This window comes from Protopterus annectens, chromosome 2.part1 (assembly GCF_019279795.1).
Source record: "Protopterus annectens isolate FY-2018-M chromosome 2.part1, PAN1.0, whole genome shotgun sequence".
Classification (NCBI taxonomy): Eukaryota; Metazoa; Chordata; order Ceratodontiformes; family Protopteridae; genus Protopterus; species Protopterus annectens.
The window spans coordinates 404,839,928-404,862,011 of record NC_056729.1 but is presented as its reverse complement, the minus strand read 5'-3'; the positions used below and the strand labels follow the sequence as shown (position 1 = coordinate 404,862,011).

The 22,084-nt window shown below is 38.4% G+C and overlaps 1 long non-coding RNA gene across 1 annotated transcript in view; it reads right to left on the bottom strand.

The window, feature by feature from the left end:
- Nucleotides 1-531: 531 nt before the first annotated feature.
- LOC122794079 overlaps nt 532-22,084 on the bottom strand; it is a 749,354-nt gene continuing 727,801 nt past the window's right edge. The window contains exon 3 of the long non-coding RNA XR_006363613.1: nt 532-2,027. This is a non-coding gene — a long non-coding RNA (uncharacterized LOC122794079). The remainder of the gene's footprint in view (nt 2,028-22,084) is intronic.

Below are 22,084 nucleotides of genomic sequence, written 5' to 3'. Positions count from 1 at the left end.
ATAAGAAAACATCAGAGCATTCAGCAATGTGCAATCCGGTCATTTAAACTTTCAAGGATTTGCAAATTCGGGTTTTTGGTCTCATTTAAGTGCAATTCGATTATTTGGTAATTAAAAATATAAACGTAGATCCAAAAACACAACATTCTTCAACAGGTATCTCAGACAATAATTAAGTATAATTTCCCAGTAATTACACAAATAAAAAAATATTTTGAAATATATTTTTACCAAAACATGCCTGCCATAAATAAATTGTATCTATACCTATTCATTCACATTCTGTTAATTCCTTTTGCATCACTTAGTCATACCTACCCATGAATATCAGTCAGTCTGCATGGGAAAGTTCTCTTGCCTGTTGCTGTTTTTTTTTCTTCCTGCTTTTTGCTAATCCAGTGCGACTACTCAGAAAAAAAGAGCATCTTTATCAGAGACCGTCTTCCTAAAATAAATATCATTGGACTAAGTAACAACTATAATATTGTTCAGATCAGCTTGCCTGAAATTTTAAATGAACTAGAAAACCTATTATGCTTTTATTCAATCTTTATTACATTTGTTTGCAAAGAAGGTACATAAAGTATCTAATTAAAACAAATTCAGTACGTCTGTAGGCAGGCCAAAAAGGCTCACACAAGAGTCAGTACTCCATTGGTAAATCAACAGAATGCCTTTTTAAGACCTGGTACCATAGTTCCTTCTACAGCACATGGGAGACTTGCATCATGCAGTCATACCTCTAATATTTATATTTCTCAAAGTCTCTAACAGAACAATAGACAGAGGACTCATCAGGCACAGTCTCCTCTTTATAACTATACCACATTTATCTTGTTCAAGTGCTTATTTGGTTAATGTTTGCCTGACTCGCACTAGATCACATATGTGTTATTGTATAAAACATTAAAACAGCATGAAGACCTAAAGCCCCATATATTTAATTATTTGTGCTCACAATGTCTAGCAACTCTACTTCAAAAATGTTCTTACACTTTTTAACATTAGTACTCCAGTGTGGCTTATAAAATAGGTATTTTTATATCAATAATAGGGCTTGGGTATAACTTCTACTAGCGGATAGCATTAGAGTAGTAGCTTTTAATAATAAATTCACAAGACACAGCTTAGCATCTGTCCAAAGTACAAGGTAGGGTTAACATATTTTATAGTATAATGCTTAAGTCATGTGACCTGAATATATTAACATACAGCAGAAATTACTCTAGAACTTGCCATACAAATTACAAAGGTGAGGTGCAAATTCATGTAAGGTCAGCAAAATGGGATGTTACTAAAAAAAAAGCCAATGAAAGTGGAATAGAAAATCCATCAAATGTAACTAAGGTGAACCATGACAAAGTAGGGCGGACTACTTTGCAGAGAGCCCAGACAGTGAAACCATATAGCACAAAGTACTTGCTTTATAAATCAGCTTCACAGTTATCATTATGCCCGCTGTCTGATGAATCCGCACCACAATACTAAAATGCCTTGTCTTAATGACTGGGAGTAATTATTCAACCAAGCATGTGCAATGTCTTCCAAAATGGGAATGGCAGTCATTCACTTTTCACAATTCAGAGGTAATTAGCATATGCCAGAAATTGAACCTTAGTGTGATCGTGTGTGTGTGTGTGTGTGTGTGTGTGTGTGTGTGTGTGTGTGTGTGTGTGTGTGTCTGTGTGTCAGCGCATGTAGACAGAAATATATGTTGTACATATGTATGTATCTACTTGAATGCATGTACTGTAACAATATTGAGGACTTTTGGACCAAGATTAAAGACTACAACACAGTTATTTTTATATGACATATTAACTTTTGCTGAAGGGAAAATAAAGTAGAATTGTTTTCACTGCAAATACAATTACGAACAAGAACAATGAAGAGTCTAAATAAAATAGATGCAGGAAATCTTCTTCTTCCGGTGACCATCTGAAATGAAAGAACTTGGGTTGCAGAGTCCTGAAATGTGGAAACTGAAAGGCTGAAAAAACTGACGTATACTAATTTTGAGATTCCCCCTACAAAAAAAGATGAAACAATACAGGAGAAAAGTAAATATTGAACATTTTCAGTCTTTTTTTTATATTTTGGGATTCAAGCATCTGAGTCACAACATTTCAGTAGGATCTCATTTCAGATGATTGCAACAGTTTATACAGTGGATATAAAAAAGTGTACACACCCCTGTTAAAATGCCAGTTTTTTGTGATATAAAAACATGAGACCACAATAAATTATTTCAAAACGTTTCCTACCTTAAATGTGGCCTGTAACCTTTACAATTCAACTGAAAAACAAATCTGTTAGGGGAAAAATATAAAAAATAAAAAAACATACAATATGGTGGTTGCATAAGTGTGCACACCCTTAAACTCATTCTTTGTTGAAGCACCTTTTGTTCTAATTACAGCATTCAGTCTTCTTGGGTAGAAATCTTATCTGCATGGCACATCTTGACTGGGCAATATTTTCCCACTCTTCCTTGCAAAAGTGTTCCAAATCTGTCAGATCGCGAGGGCATCTCTTGTGCACAGACCTCTTCAAGTCACCCCACTGATTTTCTGTTGGATTTAGGTCTGGGCTCTGGCTAGGCCACTCCAAAACTTTAATTTTCTTCTGGTGAAGCTATTCTTTTGTTTATTTGGATGTATGCTTGGGGTCATTGTTGTGTTGAATGGTGAAATTTCTCTTCATCCTCAGCTTTCTAGCAAACACCTGAAGGTTTTAGGCAAAAAGTTGACTGGTATTTGGAACTGTTCATAACTCCCTCCACATTGACTAAAGCCCCAGTTCCAGCTGAAGAAAAGCAACCCCAAAGCATGATACTGCCACCACCATGCTTCACCATGGGGATGGTGTTTTTAGTTATGCGAAGTACTGTTTTTGCACCAAATACACCTTTTGGAATTGTGGCCAAAATGTTCAACCTTGGTCTCAGCAGACCATAACACATTTTCCCACATGCTTTCGGGAGACGATGTATTGTTTTGCAAATTTTAGCCAGGCCTGGATGTTTTTCTGTGTAAGAAATGTCTTCCCTGTTTGTCATTGTAGCAAACTACTGACATACGTCTGTCTGACTGCATCCTGGAAGGCCTGCAACACTAAAAGCACTGCTCTCATCTCTACGACATTGATATGGAAGTTAGCTTATTCAGGGGACCAAGTGCCTTGGACGGTTTTCCCCAGAAAATTTCTCCCACCCCAAATGGGAAGCATCCGTCGTCACTATGGCCTTGGGCTTAGGGGGATAAATGAACGGACTTGTAGAACCTGATCAGATTGAATCCACCACCTAAGATCTCTCTTGCATGTCTGACTGATCCGTACTTGGGTTAACATGGATTGGTAAAGTATCAACCACTGAGTTGCTAGAATCAACTGGAGAATCTTCATATAAAATCTGGCTAAAGGTACTAGGTTTATTGCCGCTGACATTGATCCTAGCGCTTGAAGGACCAAGCACTCTGAAATCTTGGTACTGCACACTATTCTTCTGACCTGTGATCTTATAGTCTGTAATCTTGAGGGAGGCAGTGAAGCTACCATTGACTGTTGAAAACTGCTCATATGAATTCCAATTTTAATTTGGTTCCAGATGAGGCTTTTCATAGTTTATGGTTATTCTCAGATGAGAACAAGTCTAGAGAATCTGATTTCTTGTCCTTATCAATTGAAGCCTGGTCAGGGCGGTAATGAGCCAGTCGTCAAACTGCTACTACTGCCATACATTGGGTGAACAACCTTCTGGATCATCTGTTCATCTTTATATTATAATATGCATCCTGAATATATAGCAAGTACATCTAGTCATCCTTGCCCAGAAAAGGGAGAATGGACTGAACCATGACCATCCGAAACTTGTTATGTCAAACTGACTTGTTCAAGTTGCTGAGATCCAAAATTGGTCTCCAGACCCATTTTCTTTGGCACCAAAAAAGAACCTTGAGTACATTCTGGATTCTATTTGGTCTGTGGGACCTCTTGGATGACTCATTTCTCTAGCAGCTTTTGTATTTGAATTGCTGCTTATTCCCTCAGACTGGGTGGAACATTGGGGATTTTTCTTGAGATTGCAGGCAGAAGGGAAAAGGGTTATTATATAACATCTGGATATAATCCTCTGCATCCAATTATCTTCTATGTCTAGCCAGGCGGTCTGGTTCAGGGATAATAGAGCTCCCCTTGCCTCACACTCCTTTCAGGAGTGCTGATACAGTCTACTCAAGAAAGAATCTCTGGACCCCTGATTTTGTGGGCCTCCTCTGGCTCGGGGGTGGCATCGACCATTAGAGTTCCCCTTCTGCCCCCTGGGAGAAGTTCCTCCATGTGTGTCCTGAAAAGGACACTGGAATTTCCCGAGACACATCTTTTGACCACCTTGTTGATTTCTTGAAAAAGATCTGAGGGTTTGGGAAATGTACACCCACTGCAGACAGGGTCTTCCCATCCTTCTCACACCTGGATAAGGTTTCTTTTACAGCAGATCCACACAAGGAAGTGCCGTCAAAGAGAGTATTGACAAACAATTACTTTAAGGGCTCTGCAAAATCACATAAGTGCATCCAGGCATGTCACCTGATGGAAATGCCTGAATCTGTTGCCCTTGAGGTTCCTTCAGCTCCATGCAAAATAAACCTCATGGATGAATTTGAAATAGATTTTAGGGTAATCAACTGAGAAGTCACGGATGCTTGGACTTCTGCAGAAACAGATCCTGAGAAGATATCTGAAAGTCCCTTGATCAAATCCCTCTGTAACCTAGTAAAATGTGCCAGATAATTCAGTGACCTTAGGGCGAAGGTGGCTGAAGCATAGACACTTCCCAAATCTGTCCATCAACCTAGACTACCTGTTAGGGGATGAACAGTGGAACTCTGCTTAGCAAGTTCCTTTTCGTTGGCCACCACCATGACCATGGCATCAACAGGCACCCCTTTAGCCCAAAACTCTTTCCCCAAAGGTGGTGCCAGAATCTTGTCCAGTCTTCTGGGTATGGGTTCAACTGTGTCAGGTTTCTTCCACGCCTGCAGAGACACCAAATCATTGAGCTCATAGGCAGGTGGAGTAACCCAGGAGGTAGACAGGCCAGTACCAAAAGCCTACATATATACTGGCTCCTCAGAAGAAGGGTTGCCGGGAGTCCAACCACCTCTTTTGTTTTAGGAACTCAAGAATGTCTCTAAATGAGACATCTTCTGGAGGTGATCACGGGGACCCTTCACCCTCATCGAAGTCCGTATCCTCTGTGACTGACTCTTGTGGAGTGTCCAAGTACTTCTTCTTGCAGTTCATTTTCCTAGGGGACCTCCTCAGTGGGATGTTCCGGGGAGGTATCAGAAGAAACTGTAATACCCTGCTGGGAAGTCTGTAGATCTGGGACTGGCTGTCACTGTGGTAAAGAAGGATGAAGCTATGAGGGCAGAGACATCAGGGCAGAGGGTTGAGGATCTGAGGGGGTTAGATCCATCTCTCCAGTCAGAGCAGAGAGTACCCTCTTCACAACACTGAAGGCTAATTGCTCATGAGAAAGAGAGAGAAGACCCTGGTGCCGAGAAGGCAAGCTTCTGGATAGCTGTCCTTCCCCACTCCAAAGGCAAGCTCCATGAGTTGGAAGCTGGAGCTGAGCTATCCAGTGCCAAGGCTGAGGGGCAGAGACAGTTCCTACAAACTTCAGAGTCAACTGCAACATCTCAAATCTGACAATGACGCTTCAACTCTGTCATCCAGATCCACAGAAATCTGAAACAGAACACTCAGGGTAAACTTTGGATCCAAAGATAAAGTTATCTTTGGATCCAAGCTAGATGGACCTGGGAGGCTGAGATCCCTGGATTCTGAAACAACTGAAGGGAGGTTGAAGCTGGAGTGTAGCTGATGGATGGGCCTCCCGACCAGAGGGGGTAGGAGCCAGCAAAATACCCATCTGAGTCTGCGCCAACGTGAATTTCCACATCGTTCTTTCCATATCTTCCTCCATCAAACTTCTGGATGAACAAGTCGAAGCTAGAGAAGGAGAATTAGACTGGTGTCATTCCAAAAATGGTGAGGGTACCCTAGAAGGTAAAGGATCAGTCAAAGGTGAGTATCTGGTCCTGGGGAGAACTACAGGACTAAAAGTTGTCAGACCGACTGCTTAACTGTCGGAGCTTATATATTCGGATCCATCATTTTCTTCCTTCTCGGAACAGAGGGAGAAGAACTTTGAGACCTTCTTGGGATCCAACTTTGGTCTTTTTCTAGATAGCTCAAAAGCTGGGGTGGATGGCTTCAAAGATGAAAGCTTGTCTCTTTAGCTTTAATTTTGGGGGATTGAGCCCCAGATATCACCTCTCCAAAGGAAGATGGTAACAAACTTCTCAATATTAACTTATTTTTTTCTTTTGACTAGAGCTCTAAGGTTAAAACCATGGCATATAGAGCAATCCTCTTGTAAAATGTTGTGGCTCTAGGCAATAAACACAATGTGTGGGCATCTGATAGTGGTAGCTTGTGCTCACACTTGGCACATTATTTTAAACCCAGAGGGGCCTTTCTCCGCCATTACGGTAGAAACTATGAATAAAGTGAAAGGTTAAGTAATACAGACTTTTTGTTTAGAAAAGACAAGGCAGAGAAAAAAATACTAACTATGGTTGTGACAAATCGAAATGTTGCCAGCCCAGCTAGCTGGAATTTTGTAAATAATTCTATATCATTTGTGAATATTAATAGGATTCCTATGCTTGTCTTACAAACATGAGAGCTATATATTATGTGTATATTAAACTACTGGTGCAGAAGTGTGTGTTGAGCAGGGTTTGTACAGTACTGACCTTCAAGGATGTGTCCACAGTGTAGCCTACTGGAAAAGAACAGAAATGTGGTTTAGGATTCAGGATTAGCCCTGGCTGCTGTCTGCTCCCTCTCCTAGCATCTAACCCCTGTGTTGTCCTGCTCTACTTGTGCTTCCAGCACTAGTCTGTAATAATCTAAAGGACCCCCCTCCAATTATCAGCGGTTCACCTCACAGCCTATCTGCCCTACAATCCCTCTATCAAGGATACAAGAAAAGTATGTGTGTTGAATAATTCCTGCCTGAATGTCAATCTACTAGTGTACCACGGCAACAGCTGGTAAAGTACGTCTTGAGCCAGGGCAGCCAGCAGCCTCTACCCCCTCTCTTCTATACATTAATAACTCTCTATCCCCGTCCTCTATAGAAACCCTCTTTGTCTAGCACCCACCTTTCCCTCGTTGTACTCCAATTGACTCCCTCTCAAATCAGCCTGCATTATTAGACCTGTCCACTAGGTGGCACCCTTTACCCAGCCACATCCCTTTATCCTCTTTTACATAGCTACTTACCTTATTTCTTATGTAGTATCTGCATTGCTATCCAGTTCCCTCACCTTACCCTTCACTACTACTAACACTACCTTTTCTAGGCTCTCTTCTCACTGGCCTTTACCACATCAGACTTTTCCAACTTACCTTCACATATCAGTCCTGCTGATTGTTTCTTCTACAACTGCTCTAGTCTCTGTCTCTACCCGCTCCGTTCACCCTACGGGCTCACTCTGCTCCCCTCCCTACACCCAATTCTCACCCACCCCCAGGGGTTCCACTCTTATACTTACTAGCCATACCTCTTCCTCCTCCCATAACTCTATACACATTTCCCAATGGCCATCTTCTCTTACATCTCCCATCCAGTCTCACCACACCCTCCTACCTTCACACACACTCACCCTATATACTTCCATATCTACATGCATACATCCTATAATCCTTACCAATATCTAAGCCACCCACTCCATTTCATATCCTACTCTACTTCACTCTTTTACCACTACCACTTTTAACCTTTGCCTACTTACTCTCCTCCTATGAGCACCCACTACATCCACACATTCATTACCCCAATCAACAAACCAACTCTCCATCCATATCAGTCCTGCATAACCATGCAAATATAACATGTTCACCCAGCTACCTAATTGCAAAGTATCATAGAATACTACACATTAAATATAATACACAAGATCTCAGGAGAGTGCTATTTGTGTACAGCAGGTTCCCTAACCCAAGCTATCTAGGACAACTCCTCTCATTAAAGGATGGTAACATTCACCCTAACCCTGGCCCAACAACAACTCATATCACTCTCCATAACCACAATCAACTATTATCCCCTTACTAAACCATCTAACTCCCTCCTACTAGCTCATCTTTATATTCATAGTATTAACAAAGTAACTCAACTCCAAGCTCTATTAGAAGTCTACTCCTTTGACATTATCTGCCCAACAGAAACATGGCTAAAACATGTTACTAAAGACAATGAAATTATCCCAACTGGATATAATATCCTGAGAATTGACCGAGTAGCCAAGAAGGGCGGTGGGATTGCTATTCTATTTAAATCTGGCTTACAGTTAACCATATAAAACTGCAATCTACCTCTTTATTCCAATGCTGAAATTCACATCTCCAAACTTGAACTTAACAATGCCAAATCGATCTATATTATCTGTATCTACCTCCTGGAAATAACAGTCACCATGGAAAATATCCTTTGCTGGATATTCCAACACCTGCCCCAAGAAACCATAATCCTAGGTGATATAAACAGATTGGAACTCCTATTGTAGCAGCCTCCCTACCACCCACATTAACCTATATGGTTTTTCCTCAAACCATTACCTCCCCCACCAGAATAAATAAAGCTAACAAGAAAGCAAGCATATTAGACTGGATTCTTACAATCATACTCGCATCTATAATTCTGGAACCCTCCCTGATATAAGTGACCACTCACTTACCTACATCATCAGGCATAAAGCCAACACCCCCAGTCCAACTTCTATCAGAAATATCAGATCCAAAAAAATGTTTAACCCTGATCTATTCCAAATGTAACTAAGAGCATGCAAATGGGCTCCCTTAAGACACCTCCCCTAAGATGAAGCAGTTAATTACTTTAATTCTACCTTCCTTGCCATTCTTAACCACCATGCTCCGACCAGATCTATCAGAATTTAAACCAATTCTGCCCCATGACTTTCTAATAAAGCCAAACACAAAATTCAGCTCAGAAATAAATATTGGGCCAAATGGAGAATGACTAAAAACCCTGTAGACCAACAAACCTTTAGACAGCTAAGAAATGACACCAAGAAAGCTATACATTCTGATAAATGAAACTACTACCTACAATTTCAACAACCTAATCACAACCCACAAAAATTCTGGGCAAGCATTAAGCAGTTACTCCACCCAGGTCAATCCACTACACCAAACCCTCAAAATACAGACCAGGAAAATCCCATCCATATGGCTAATACCTTCAATACCTTCTTTACAGATGTAATCCAAACACTAGCTGGTCAACTATCACCTAGTCAACTATCACCTAATACCTTCACGCTACCTTCCTATACCTCAACCCCACCCCCTCCTTTTCATTTCAAACCTGTCCCATCCGCATTTATTCTAACCCTTTTAAATAAACTGAAACCATGCTCTCCCTCAGCAGACCAACTTCCTTCTGAATATCTACAGCTATCAGCCAAGGCTATTGCCTACCCCAGTTCCATACTGATCAACAGAACTACCCGCCCCATTGCCCTACTTTCTCCTTTAGCTAAGATCATGGAGAAATGCATCCATAGGCAATTACTCGACCACTTAATTGAAAATAATTTACTTTGTCAACATGGTTTCAGACCCTCACATAGCACTACCACTGCCCTCCTTTCCTTTACTGATTGCATTAACAGTAACCACAACCTAATCTTTCTTCTTCTCTATTTATCGACCTGCCTAAAGCATTTGACAGGGTAAATCAACAGATTCTCATAAACATACTAAAATCTCTGTCATTAGACCCACTTTCCATAAAATGGTTCCAGTCCTACCTTGACAGATGACAGCAAGCAGTATTATGGCATAACACTATCCCCCCACCTACCCGTTACCCTAGGTGTCCCTCAGGGGTCCATACTAGGACCTCTCCTCTTCTCCATATTTATTAATGACCTTCATCTAGCCATCCCCCAAGCCACATGCATACAATATGCCAACAACTCCACACTGATATGCTCAGCTAAATCACCTATGACCTTCACTCTATTACCCAGAAGGTATTTAACACAGTTGAACAATGGTTCACACAGCGTTGTCTTCTTTTGAACCCAAAAAAAACAAACTCCTCCTCTTCAATCCTACTCAAAAGTCCTCTCATTTTGATTTCTCTATGGCATCCACCAATGGTACTATAGTATCACCAGACCCTACCACCAAACTACTTGGTATCACCATTGACCATATGAACTTCGACACCCATATCACCAATTCTATAAAGAGTGTCAACAAAACACTTGGCACTTTCTACAGGATTAAACCTTTTCTTTCTCCTACAGCCAAAACTACTATAGCTCACACTCATCTAATCTCTACACTCTTCTATGCCTCACCCATTTTTACTAATCTATCAATGAATAACCTCAGCAAATTATAAATGTCCTACAATAACATTGCCAGATTTGCTACAGGCAACCCATATAGAACACACCATTGTATTAATATAAAGCAACTAGGATGGCTAGAACTACAAAACCTGATTAAATTCCACCAACTAACCACTGCCCATAACACTCTCTATAAACCTTCCAATACTCATTTTATCTACCCTCATCACCCCCTATAAAAATATGAAGTCCTTACGGTCATCAAACAAACTTCTTGTACGCACCCTCTAAACCTAACAACTGGGCTGGGGATGCTCTCTTCTCTAATGCTGTTGTAAAGTCCTGGAATCTTCTCCCCAGTGACCTCTCCTCACTCACCTCTTTATCACTCTTCAAAAACAGACGAACATTTCCTCAAAACACACTGGCTATGCCCCTGTACCAAACCTGACTAGTCATCTATCTCTTCAAACTTGGCTTTGCCTATCCATTACTTCTTACCCACTGCTATATCCTCCTAACTATACATTTTTCATCTCTCTCTATAATATATTATTTCTATCCTCTGTGGATACTTATTTTTAAGTAACTCCCTTATTAATATCACTATACAATTAACTTCCTTTTTCTACTATGGACTCTACCTATATGATGTTTTGTACCTGTAATTTGCACTGTTATGATTCTTGCCCTCATTGAACATCCTGTGCTAACCTGTATACTGTACTGCATATGTGACTGTTGTTGCTGTTTTTTTTTATGCTATTTGTTGTTTGTATTTGTATTTGATTGTTCACGTCTTGGAGCTCATCTCCCCGGGCCGCTACTAAAAATGGACATATGTACAGTTACACTAGCCCGGTCAACACATTTAAAATAAAATAAATAAAATGTATATAAACTATATACCTGTGCAAATGTATGTTTTAATAATAGAAGCTGGAACATACAGAGTTAACTTGCAAAACTTCAAGAAAATAAGTTGAAATTGAAGTGTTTTACGATTGGGTATCTCTCAGGTTCAGTTCAATAGCCGACACAATGTCTAGAGCTAGACGTTTTTGTATAGTCTTGAAACAGAAATAATTACTAGGTTTCAAATGTAAAAGTGTTTTATTGTTTTACGACTTTCACACAGAGATGTTAAAATTCTATTAGTTTCTGTTTTAGCCAGGGAACTGAAGTCAGGTGACAAAGTGATGTCATTCAGGCTAACCTAGCACTAATGTCTGATATTAATTTAAGAACTCTCTCAGATACAGACTATGCATTTTGTATTTTGTCTTTGACATAGAAACATCCATCATAATTATCACATCTGCACTTGCTTGTAAGATTCAGGGCAGAGTATTTCTCTTAGAGAAAGATAGGAATATAGTAAAGATTGATGTTTTCTGTATTTATTTGAGACTGTCCTGCAATATTGTTTTAAAATATTTCCTGTGATTTTTGAACTTGAAATAAATGTGTTTGTTTTCTGAGTATTGCCTTATTCTTTTATTTACTATTAAATATATTTAAACCTATCTCTGTGGCGGATATCTGTGAGACATATTTAAGCTCAGAGTACTATCATATGTATTTGGTGACACTGTACAGGCCACTGCTAAATAGCCTTACAAGTCTTGGTCAAAACTACCATTTGGATTAATAGTAACATTACACAGTAGGATTGGACACCCTTTGTAAGGGTCTTATAGTACCTGATAAGTAAGGGTGGCTGGTGGCAGCTGGTACTACCTTATAGTCTGGGCAGAAGGGGGCATAGCTAGCAAACCTGTGCCAGCCTTTCCCAGGTGTGTGTGTTTGTATATAAATCAAATCTCAAAGTGTGCTTGTGTCAGCTACTTGGGCAGGGACATTAAGCACTGGTTGGACAGAGCGGGTGCTGGAGGTCTTAAACTTGGCTGCTCAGCTGAGATCCTAACCCTACAGCTGTGGCAGTGGGGAGTTTTACTGGGATCTGGAGAAAAGAGGGAGAAACCAGCCCCGACTGACTGTGTTCTCTGTTTGCTCTTAATGGAAATTGCACTTTACTGTCTATGTACTTGTCATCCTCCCATTGTGTACGTCTCTCACTGCTGCCAGTGGTGAGGATTGAGGCTCCTTGATTACTGGGCCAGTGCAGGGGCATCACAATGGTACTAAAGACTACACAAGAGTGAAGAAGGTAAAAGGATAGAAAAATAAAATATCAACTACAAACTCTACAAAATCTATAGAGACAGGAAGAAAATACCAACAATCGTAAGTGAAGAGATATGAAAAACTTATGAGGGTAAGGGATGAGTAATATGAGAAATTATTAGAAAATACTAAAAAGTATTAGGAAATATAAAGTTTTAAAGATCTAGATTGAAGAAAACTATCACTTATCTGAAAAAAGCTCGAGAGCTAAGCTGACCACGTCTTTTCACGAAAAGCAGCAAATGAGATGTGGGGTAGCTTAAAGTAGGTGCATTATGGGTAAGGAGGAGCCCGACAGCTTTTTAGTTACCACAAATTTTAGTAATGGCCAAGTCAGATCCAAGTATTGGATCCAAACCCATCAGTGGAGGATAGAATGAAAATTGACAGCATAAGATCTTAAACTTATAGCTGTCTTACCAGTTGTTGAAGTGTGTCAATTTAATTTGTCTCACGAACTTTGGAAATACCTGGTTTACATACCTGAATTTTTAGCTCCTTTTTCTTAAACATTATTATTTGTAAAATAAATAAGCACTTCAGATGGATAATCATTACAATTAGTTGGAAACTGGGTGTTTAACATGAATATTTACAAAATAGATTTCAGAAATCACAATGTCTCAGATAACATTCCTCTAATTCAAGTGCTTTTTATATTTTATAGCATGTTTTTTTTAAGGGCATGTGTTTGACTTGGGAGAAGGCTTGCAGTTATTAGCCTAGCAAAACTTCATATAGTAATGATTTTGTATACTTTACCAAAGGCACAAATGCATTACAGTTTTGATCTGCCATTACCCAAGAAATTTTTACCTTATTCTTCTCATTTTCTCTACTGGGACATTTTCAACCACCTGTTTCTAACAGTTTCTATAAACAGAATGCTTACAACTGGGAGACTGCTTTGGAAATGGTAACTCCAAAGGGCAATAATGGAGAACACCAGACCACGCATAAGTGCAGATCCAGAATAGCTAACAATGAGGTTATGTGAGGCCCAGTGTTCTGCATTATCAACTCAAACTGCTCTGTTGCTAAAGATGATAAAAGTAAAGAGTTCCCATTATTGCCCAACAAACCCTCATCTGTCTTTCATTTTGTCTCAGTTTTGGTCTACTTCTCATAATCCATGTTAAAATGGGTGATTTAGGGAGAAAGGGAGGTAGTTTACATTTCATAAATAATGACGCTAATTACAGTTACAGAATTAGAATCTTTTACTTCTGAAAATGCACGTGAATTCACATCCTTCTCTTAATGTGTCAGTTTCTCAAGTTAACTGTACTAATAGTTTAAAAAGTTTCCTTGACTAGATATGCGTTTAATACTGAAGTAAGAGTTTGACAGCTATGTTACCTACAGATAACAGTTTGGTACTTCCTCTGATTTTGTCTCATTACGTCTAAACACATCCATCATAAAACACTCCTCTTTTTTTTTTTCTGACAACTCACTGATAATGCCTGACATTAAGAGTTTTTTATTTCTTACTGTTCGGAAAAATGCACGTTGGTGCAAAATCTTTTCTGTTAACTCTTTATGTGACTTGTGAGTAAAGGTTATACAAGCAAAAAAAATGTACCTGATTTGGGCCCTTTCCTGCTCATTTTCTTTATCTTTGCCATGTTTCTTGAACAAAGTTGAGAATTGTGGTTCGGTAGCCGGTATATCACTGTGGCTACCAACTACCCAACTAATTTACCCAAGTGATGCTTGATTTGTGTGCTTACAACAAGCATGCTAATCAGTCTGTCACCAAGCTTTAACTGGATATTAGAAAAAAGTAGAATCATGAAGAGACTACATGCAGCAATTGCTATCTTCAGAAAACACTGGAATGGTAAGTAACTGCAGTAACATTCTGAGCATTATGCAAAAACAATGACGCAGTCCAGTGTTCTCAATTATCACCCTCCAAAGTATGGCTTGGTTTCAGCTAGTATTGTCACTTTTCAGCAAGTGGGCATCAATGCTGCTCAGTGGATAAGATTTCTATGATGACGGATTTAATCTTGATCTCCTGTCACATTCTATGAAGTCTGTACATCTGCCCCATGTTGGGATGGGTTTTCTACAGGTGCTTCAGTTTTCTTCCACCTTTCAACACATGGAGGTTTGATGTGCTACCCTAAAGCCTCTATATTTATTGCACTTATTGCCACTTTGGCTCTTCATGGCTGAAAAAGATTCATGATGACAATCTCATTTATGTAATTAACAAATAAATAAGTTATAATTACATTTTTGGTGGTTGAATATACACAGTAGCCAAGTCTGTAACAGATAATACATTTTGTGTTCAGGAACTATGACATTTGTGTTCTGGGACTACAACCTTGATGCATACTCAAATGTCTGCAGTATTTAGCATTCTTTTGATGCCTTTGTAATTGCATGCATAATAGTTTCATATCCGGATTTAGCAACTTCGTCATTAATTGGTTTGTTCAATCATTCTTTGTCTGGTTTTCAGCTTAATTCACTGTCCTGAAACCTATCCTAGCAATCAGAGGGCACAAATCATAGAAACCCATCTTGGTTGGAGTACCATCCCTTCTAAAGATGTGCACATATCATCCTCACAAGCATGCACTGTTATGGGCAATTTCGTCTGAATACTTGGGCAGTGGGATAAATCCAGAGTGTTTGGCAAAAACCCACAGACACAGCATGGCTGTAACGACTTGATAGGGAAATCACCACAGCTGAGAACTAAACCAGAAAGCCAAGTAATGAGGCAGCATCACTAAGTAATGCACAACCCAGACAGACTAAGAAGTATCCCTACAGGTATCAGCTCATGTATTCAGTGCAGTAGATAAACTCAAAATTTCATTCACATATTCTACATTTGTACATAATTATATACCAACCAGTCAATTAGTACATAAAATAAGTCGTTTAATACCATGCTCCAAACAAAGATGCTTCAGAACAGGAGGACAGACTCTCAAAATACAAGGTCAAAATATCGGGGGAGCAAGGTCAAGGACAGCTGCAACAGTCTTTTTTTAAAGAAGTAATATGGAAAATGGTGATGTAGCAATTCAAGCACACATGAGAAATACAGAAGGCAGTTTCTACAAGTAGGGGAATTACTTTGTAGGCTCTATGGCTTATACAACAGGTAGGCAGATGAATGCGAAAACTATTTAGAACAAAAGGTTGTTGTTTAACATCAATGTGTATGTTTATACATGCATTTTTAATCTCATTTCCACCCTGTTATTTGACTGTATGGTACATAAGCTGCAAACTCACTTAAGTATAACTAATGAAAATGCAGACAGTAATTGATATATATTTACTAATATACACTGTACATACCAAACGATTTACCCAAAATAGCATCACTTAGGCTACACATTTTTCTAACAATACAGAGTCGTGCATAAATTAGCATGTAAAAGTAGTACCCACACAACACTGCCATTACAGACATACCACTTTTCACCTCTCCTACTCCTGTCCAAGCAGTCTACTACTATTTTTTTCCTTTCAAACTTTTATTCGCCGATTTGTCTTGCATGATGTGCCACTATTTTATTTAACAGTCCACTGAGCTCCAAGATCATGCCGTTATTCACAATGTACATGTGTCTCCTACAAGAAGTCACTCAAAGGAGCGGTTTCATTTATCATTGTTATGCTTATGATACCCTGCTATACCTCTTTTGCCTTGAAGAGTGCCAAATCTTGCATATATAGGTAGAAGTCTGGGTGCTATCCATATGTAGATGAGGATAGGATGAGGTGTAGCTATCTAAAGCTCAGTTTGAAAGAAAGCATTGAACATAAAGGTGATCATGAGGTCTTCTGATTCTACTTGCTTTCCGCTACTGTCATCTACACACAAAACAGATGAAAGTTCACATAAAGAGCATATTAACTTGGTGTGATTAGAGCTTTAAAAATAGTGTAATTTTTTTATGATCTGTCCAATTATTTTGCAATTATAATGTATGTCTTCTCCTGATTTAATTTCTCCAAGTCTATTGAGTTTCTAGTATCATGACGGGAATGGACGCCATTCCTAAGTCAAAGTATGATTAAAGTTCATGAAATTAATATTGTTTCAATCTTTGATGTTAGCCAAGTGCTGTTGACAGCACCTACATATGACCAGAATTAACTCCTTCTGTAATTCATCTGGAGTTACATGCATCGATAGCATATCTAAATACAAATGTAAATTATTTTCTATTAGACCCCATTGCTCCTACTACTGGAACTGTCTGGGTATCCTTCTTCCACATTGCCTTCGTTTCTGCCTACAAATCCTGGTATTTTATGACTTTGCATCTCTCTGTACATAAGACACTGTAATCACCTGGTGTAGCAATTTCAATTTTTGTCTTCTTTTAATGGACTATTATGTCGGTTTTCTGGCATCTATTTTCTGAACTGTTGGGGTGATCCCATGTGTTATTTTACTTATTTTATTTATTTTATATTTGATAACCGGATTAGTCTGACTGGGCAATCAGGTGCCCATTTTCAGCAGAGACCTGGGGGAAAAGCTCCACATACATGACAATCATAAAAAAAAAAAAATACAAATGCTCCACATAAATGATAATACAAAAAGCCAGAGAGGAGTACAAATGAATAGAGCAAACAATAGTATATCACTGCATAGTATGATGAGAAGTTACAGAAGTGTACAACATACAGTGTACAGTAGTAAAGCAGCAAATATAAAGTATTTGAGTAAGAAAGGTCAGTAATACTGTATACAGTTGTATACATACATTTAAACATACAATTCGTTAGTTTTCGGTAGTTTTTTTTCTGTGTGTTTGACCTTTAAGTAGTGCCAGAGGAAGATTTTTCTGAATGATGGTAGCAGGGCTAGCCATGGTCAGCACAGGAACATTGCCTGATGAGACTGAGGTGGGCTTTTAACTGGGTTTTAAAGATGGGACTGCTACTTTGCAATCTGATATCTGGTGGAAGAGAATTCCAGATTTTAGCAACTGTGTAGGAGTAGAGGGATTCACCAGCACTGTGTCTACATTTAGCTACTTCAAGAAGGGCTTTGTTTGTAGATCTTAGTTGGTAAGCAGAATTGTGAAAGATGAGTAAACCTGAGAGATCAGGAATCTTGTTTGGGTGGTACAGCAAGTAATGAGCCATGGTGAGTTGGTTATAGTTTAGTAAGTTGGGGAGTTTTAGCCAACCTAGTTGTTTTAGTGAGGTTCAGTGGTGGAAGTGGAAATTAGAGTTGGCTGCAAATCTAGCTATTTTATTATAGCACATGGACAATTTGTGTAGGTCTGTCTTGTTAAGGTTTTGATAATACAGGGGATGCATAGAGCAATGTAGAGAGAAGGTTTAGTTCTGGATATAGCAATTTTGGTTAGATAGTTTTTGCAGCGGTAAAAGGTTCCAAGTTTTTTTATGGACTTTGGATATGGTTTGTACTGTATGTTTGTCAAACTTCAGGTTTTGGTCAAGTATTACTCCAAGACATTTAGCTTGTGATACTGGGGATGTTTTGGTGTTACTGGCAGAATTGATAGAGAAAAGAACAGAAGAGTCAATAGTTTTAGATATATCTATTTACACATACATATTATAATTTATAATATTTGTGTGTGTGTGTGTGTGTGTGTGTGTGTGTGTGTGTATATATATATATATATATATATATATATATATAATGTATATATTATTTATATTTCAATATAGTTTTAGATATAAACTTCATCAACTGCTGTAATGCTTTCTGGCTCATGTTTCCAGTGCTTCTCATCTGCTTCTGTAATGTAGTGTTTACACAATCCCCACTGCAACAGTCCTGCTACATTATTATGTCTTTCAGTATACAGGCCCTCTGCAATTACTGTGTCATATGCAGCAAAAAAAATGTGCAACTGTTTCAACTTCTGTTTTATAGAACCTGCATTTGTATGTTTCTCCCACATGTTCAATAGCCTTTGTAAAACAATGTGTATGTAGAACATTATCCTGGGCTGCCAATATTAACCTTTCATCTTTTGGATTAAATTCACCTGTTCTTATCCATTCCTGCATCAGATCCTGATTGACACAAGGTCATGAGGTTGTTGCCTTTTCCTCATTGCTGCCCTTCTCATCTGATCCATCTCCTTATAGTCGTTCTTTTGTGTTTGGCACACTTAGGTGCTGCCTGACTTTTGTCTACTTCTGGTTTGATTTCCATTCCTGCTCGATTCAGATATGCTTCTGCTAAACTAAGGAGGGAAGTGTTTGACTTGTTCTCCTCATGTTTTAAAACGTATGTCCTTTTTGATACGTCTCATCATGCTAAATCTACAGACATTATAGGTTAGGTCATTACTACTGTGCCAGGTTTACTTTTTTGTAAACCTTTTAGAAAAATGTATATCTTTTATTGAAGTACTTATGTTACTCAATTTGCAATATTTTATTGAAGTACTTATGTTACTCAATTTGCAATATTTTACTGAAGTACTTATGTTACTCAATTTGCAATATTTTATTGAAGTACTTATGTTACTCAATTTGCAATCAATTGCCAATATGGTTGTCCATAGCCAATTTTTCATATCTTGAGCTTGAAAAATGGTTCATAATGAAGTTGACCCAGTAGAGATCCTTGTGGGACAACACTGGTAACCACCTACCCTGATTTTTGTTTTGTTGCCTAACCAGTGTTTAATGACATTAAGTTGCCAACTGTTCACTTATGTGCAACACTGACCGAATGCCATAACAAGGGAAAATAAGCAGCATGCATTCTCACAAGAGGTCTGAAATTGTTTTGGTCTGATGTGACCCCTCCAATGCCTTTATGAATTAATACCAGTGCAGCCTGTTGCCTTAGTTCATGGAACTGTCACATTTTAACACATTTGTGATGCATCTTTTTAATTTTTATTGTGGCAGTAGCTATCATTTATGTAGTTATGTAATGGATGTTACCATTTCTGTAACCCTCTGATATTTTCTTTGCTTATTGTGAGGTCTGCGCAAACTTTTCTGCAAGCATATTGAGACAGTCTTGTGTAGCATGGTGATTACATCAATATTTATTGTCATGTTACAATCCCAATTTCCCCTCAGAAAACTTTCTGATTGAATTAAAGAAAACCTTATCGTTGTTTACAACCACTGAGATCAAGTTGAGTTTTATGGTTAAATCTCAAAAATATGATAAGAAAGTGAGTAGTGTATGTAATTTATAGTTCAATTTAGGACTAGGGTAATTCTGTAAGCTAAGCAGTACCTGCTTTATTTTGTGCCTGTGTGTGAAAAAAAAAAAAAATATATATATATATATATATATATATATATATATATATATATATATATAGTAATTATAATCTACGGATTTTTATTGACTTGATTTTGCCTGTATATTTGTGTCTTATTTGTATGTGTTTATCAATGCAAAAATTAAGATGTCATTGACAGTGTACTGAATACACTTACTTGTATTTAGTATGTCATCGATTGCACAACACTTTCCATTGTTAACATCTAGACAGGAAGATTTATTTATAACTAGGTCATGAAGTGTGTTAGTTGCATTGGGTATAACCTTCAATAAGGAACAAAACACCCTTAGTATATTAACATGATTAATATATCATCCCCTGCTGAATACTGTACTGTTTTGTCTAAAGCGGTTATTAAAATATTCGGATATATTTGATGCAGAGTAGTTTATACTGGCAAAGCTTGTGTAGTTAAAACTAAGAGTTGTTTATGCATAATCCTCTAGTTTATTGTTTGTTTCTTTATAATCTTCCCAAAAACATTAGCTCAGGCTTAATAAATTAAAATAATTCTGACTGAAATGAAAGAGTATAGCACTGTGCATTTTCAGATAGATTTCTACTATTTTCCCTTAAATACACCCTTTCATTTTACCATGGGTTCAAAACAGAGGGCAACATTTTCATGCACAACTACTATACAATTTTGAAATTGCAGTGTTAATTGGGAGTACTTGGTACCATAAATACTTAACTAGTCATTTCTATTACAGTTTATCACCAGAGTTATATCTGGCTAAATATTTGCTGAATTTGCTGCACAGCTTCAGTGTGACCATTGCACTCTATGGTGAACACTGTGTGTGTGTGTGTGTGTGTGTGTGTGTGTGTGTGTGTGTGTGTGTGTGTGTGTACACACGTGCACAGAGAGTGTTGTTAGGGATAGCACCTTATATGTGTTTTTGAGATTCTAACTGAAACATTAGTATTTACTTATTTATTTTGGTAAACTGGATTGTCCAAATGAACTTACTGCATTTTATGCGAAGGCCCATAAAGATAAGCTCCTCCCAGCAAGTACATAGATGTGCATTATTTTCATACTTATAACAGCAGTAGATAGTGCAAAAAAACACAAACAAGCATTACTACAGTAGCAATTTAGCAACAGTGTATTATTTTCATATATTCAGTAATATCAGGGACTATAATAGTTCATGAATAATATAATAGTTCATGAATAATAACAGATTTTTAGGAATCAAAAGCAAGCCTGACAGATGGCAATAAGGATATTATTGAATAACAAGGTAGTAGAGTGAAATGAGGTAATTAGACAGATCATTAAGTCCACAAAGATGGATTTGGTTGTGGAGGATTACTGGAAGGATAGTAGAGGGAGTTGGACTTTTAGATGTTTTTTCAGGTTGTGTGTCTACTGATCTTGTTGTTAGACACAGTCAGCATTTTTGACATGTACAAGGATAAGAGTACTTTGAGGGGCTGATGAATGAAGAGAATGAGAGGGAGAGAAGGTTGGATGATGTGCAGATAGTGAATCATGAAGTGCAGTGGATTAGCTATGAAGAGGATGAAGAACAGAAAGGCTGTTGGTCCAGATGACATACCTGTGGAAGCATGGAGGTGTTTAGGTGAAATGGCAGTGGAGTTTTTAACTAGATTGTTTAATGAAATCTTGGAAAGTGAGAGGATGCCTGAGGAATGGAGAAAAGGTGTTTTGGTACCGATTTTTAAGAATAAGGGTGATGTGCAGAGCTGTAGTAACTACAGAGGGATTAAATTGATCAGTGACAGCATAAAGTTATGGGAAAGAGTAGTGGGAGCTAGGTTAAGAAGGGAGGTGATGATTAGTGATCAGCAGTATGGTTTCATGCCAGGAAAGAGCACTACAGATGTGATGTTTGCTCTGAGAGTGTTGATGGAGAAGTACAGAGAAGGTCAGAAGAAGTTGCATTGTGTCTTTGTGGATTTAGAGTAAGCATATAACAGGGTGCCTAGAGAGGAGTTGTGGTATTGTATGAGGAAGTCAGGAGTGTCAGAGAAGTATGTAAGAGTGGTACAGGATATGTATGAGGGTAGTGTGACAGCGGTGAGGTCTGCGGTGGGAGTGACGGATGCGTTTAAGGTGGAGGTGGGATTACATCAAGGATCGGCTCTGAGCCCTTTCTTATTTGCAATGGTGATGGACAG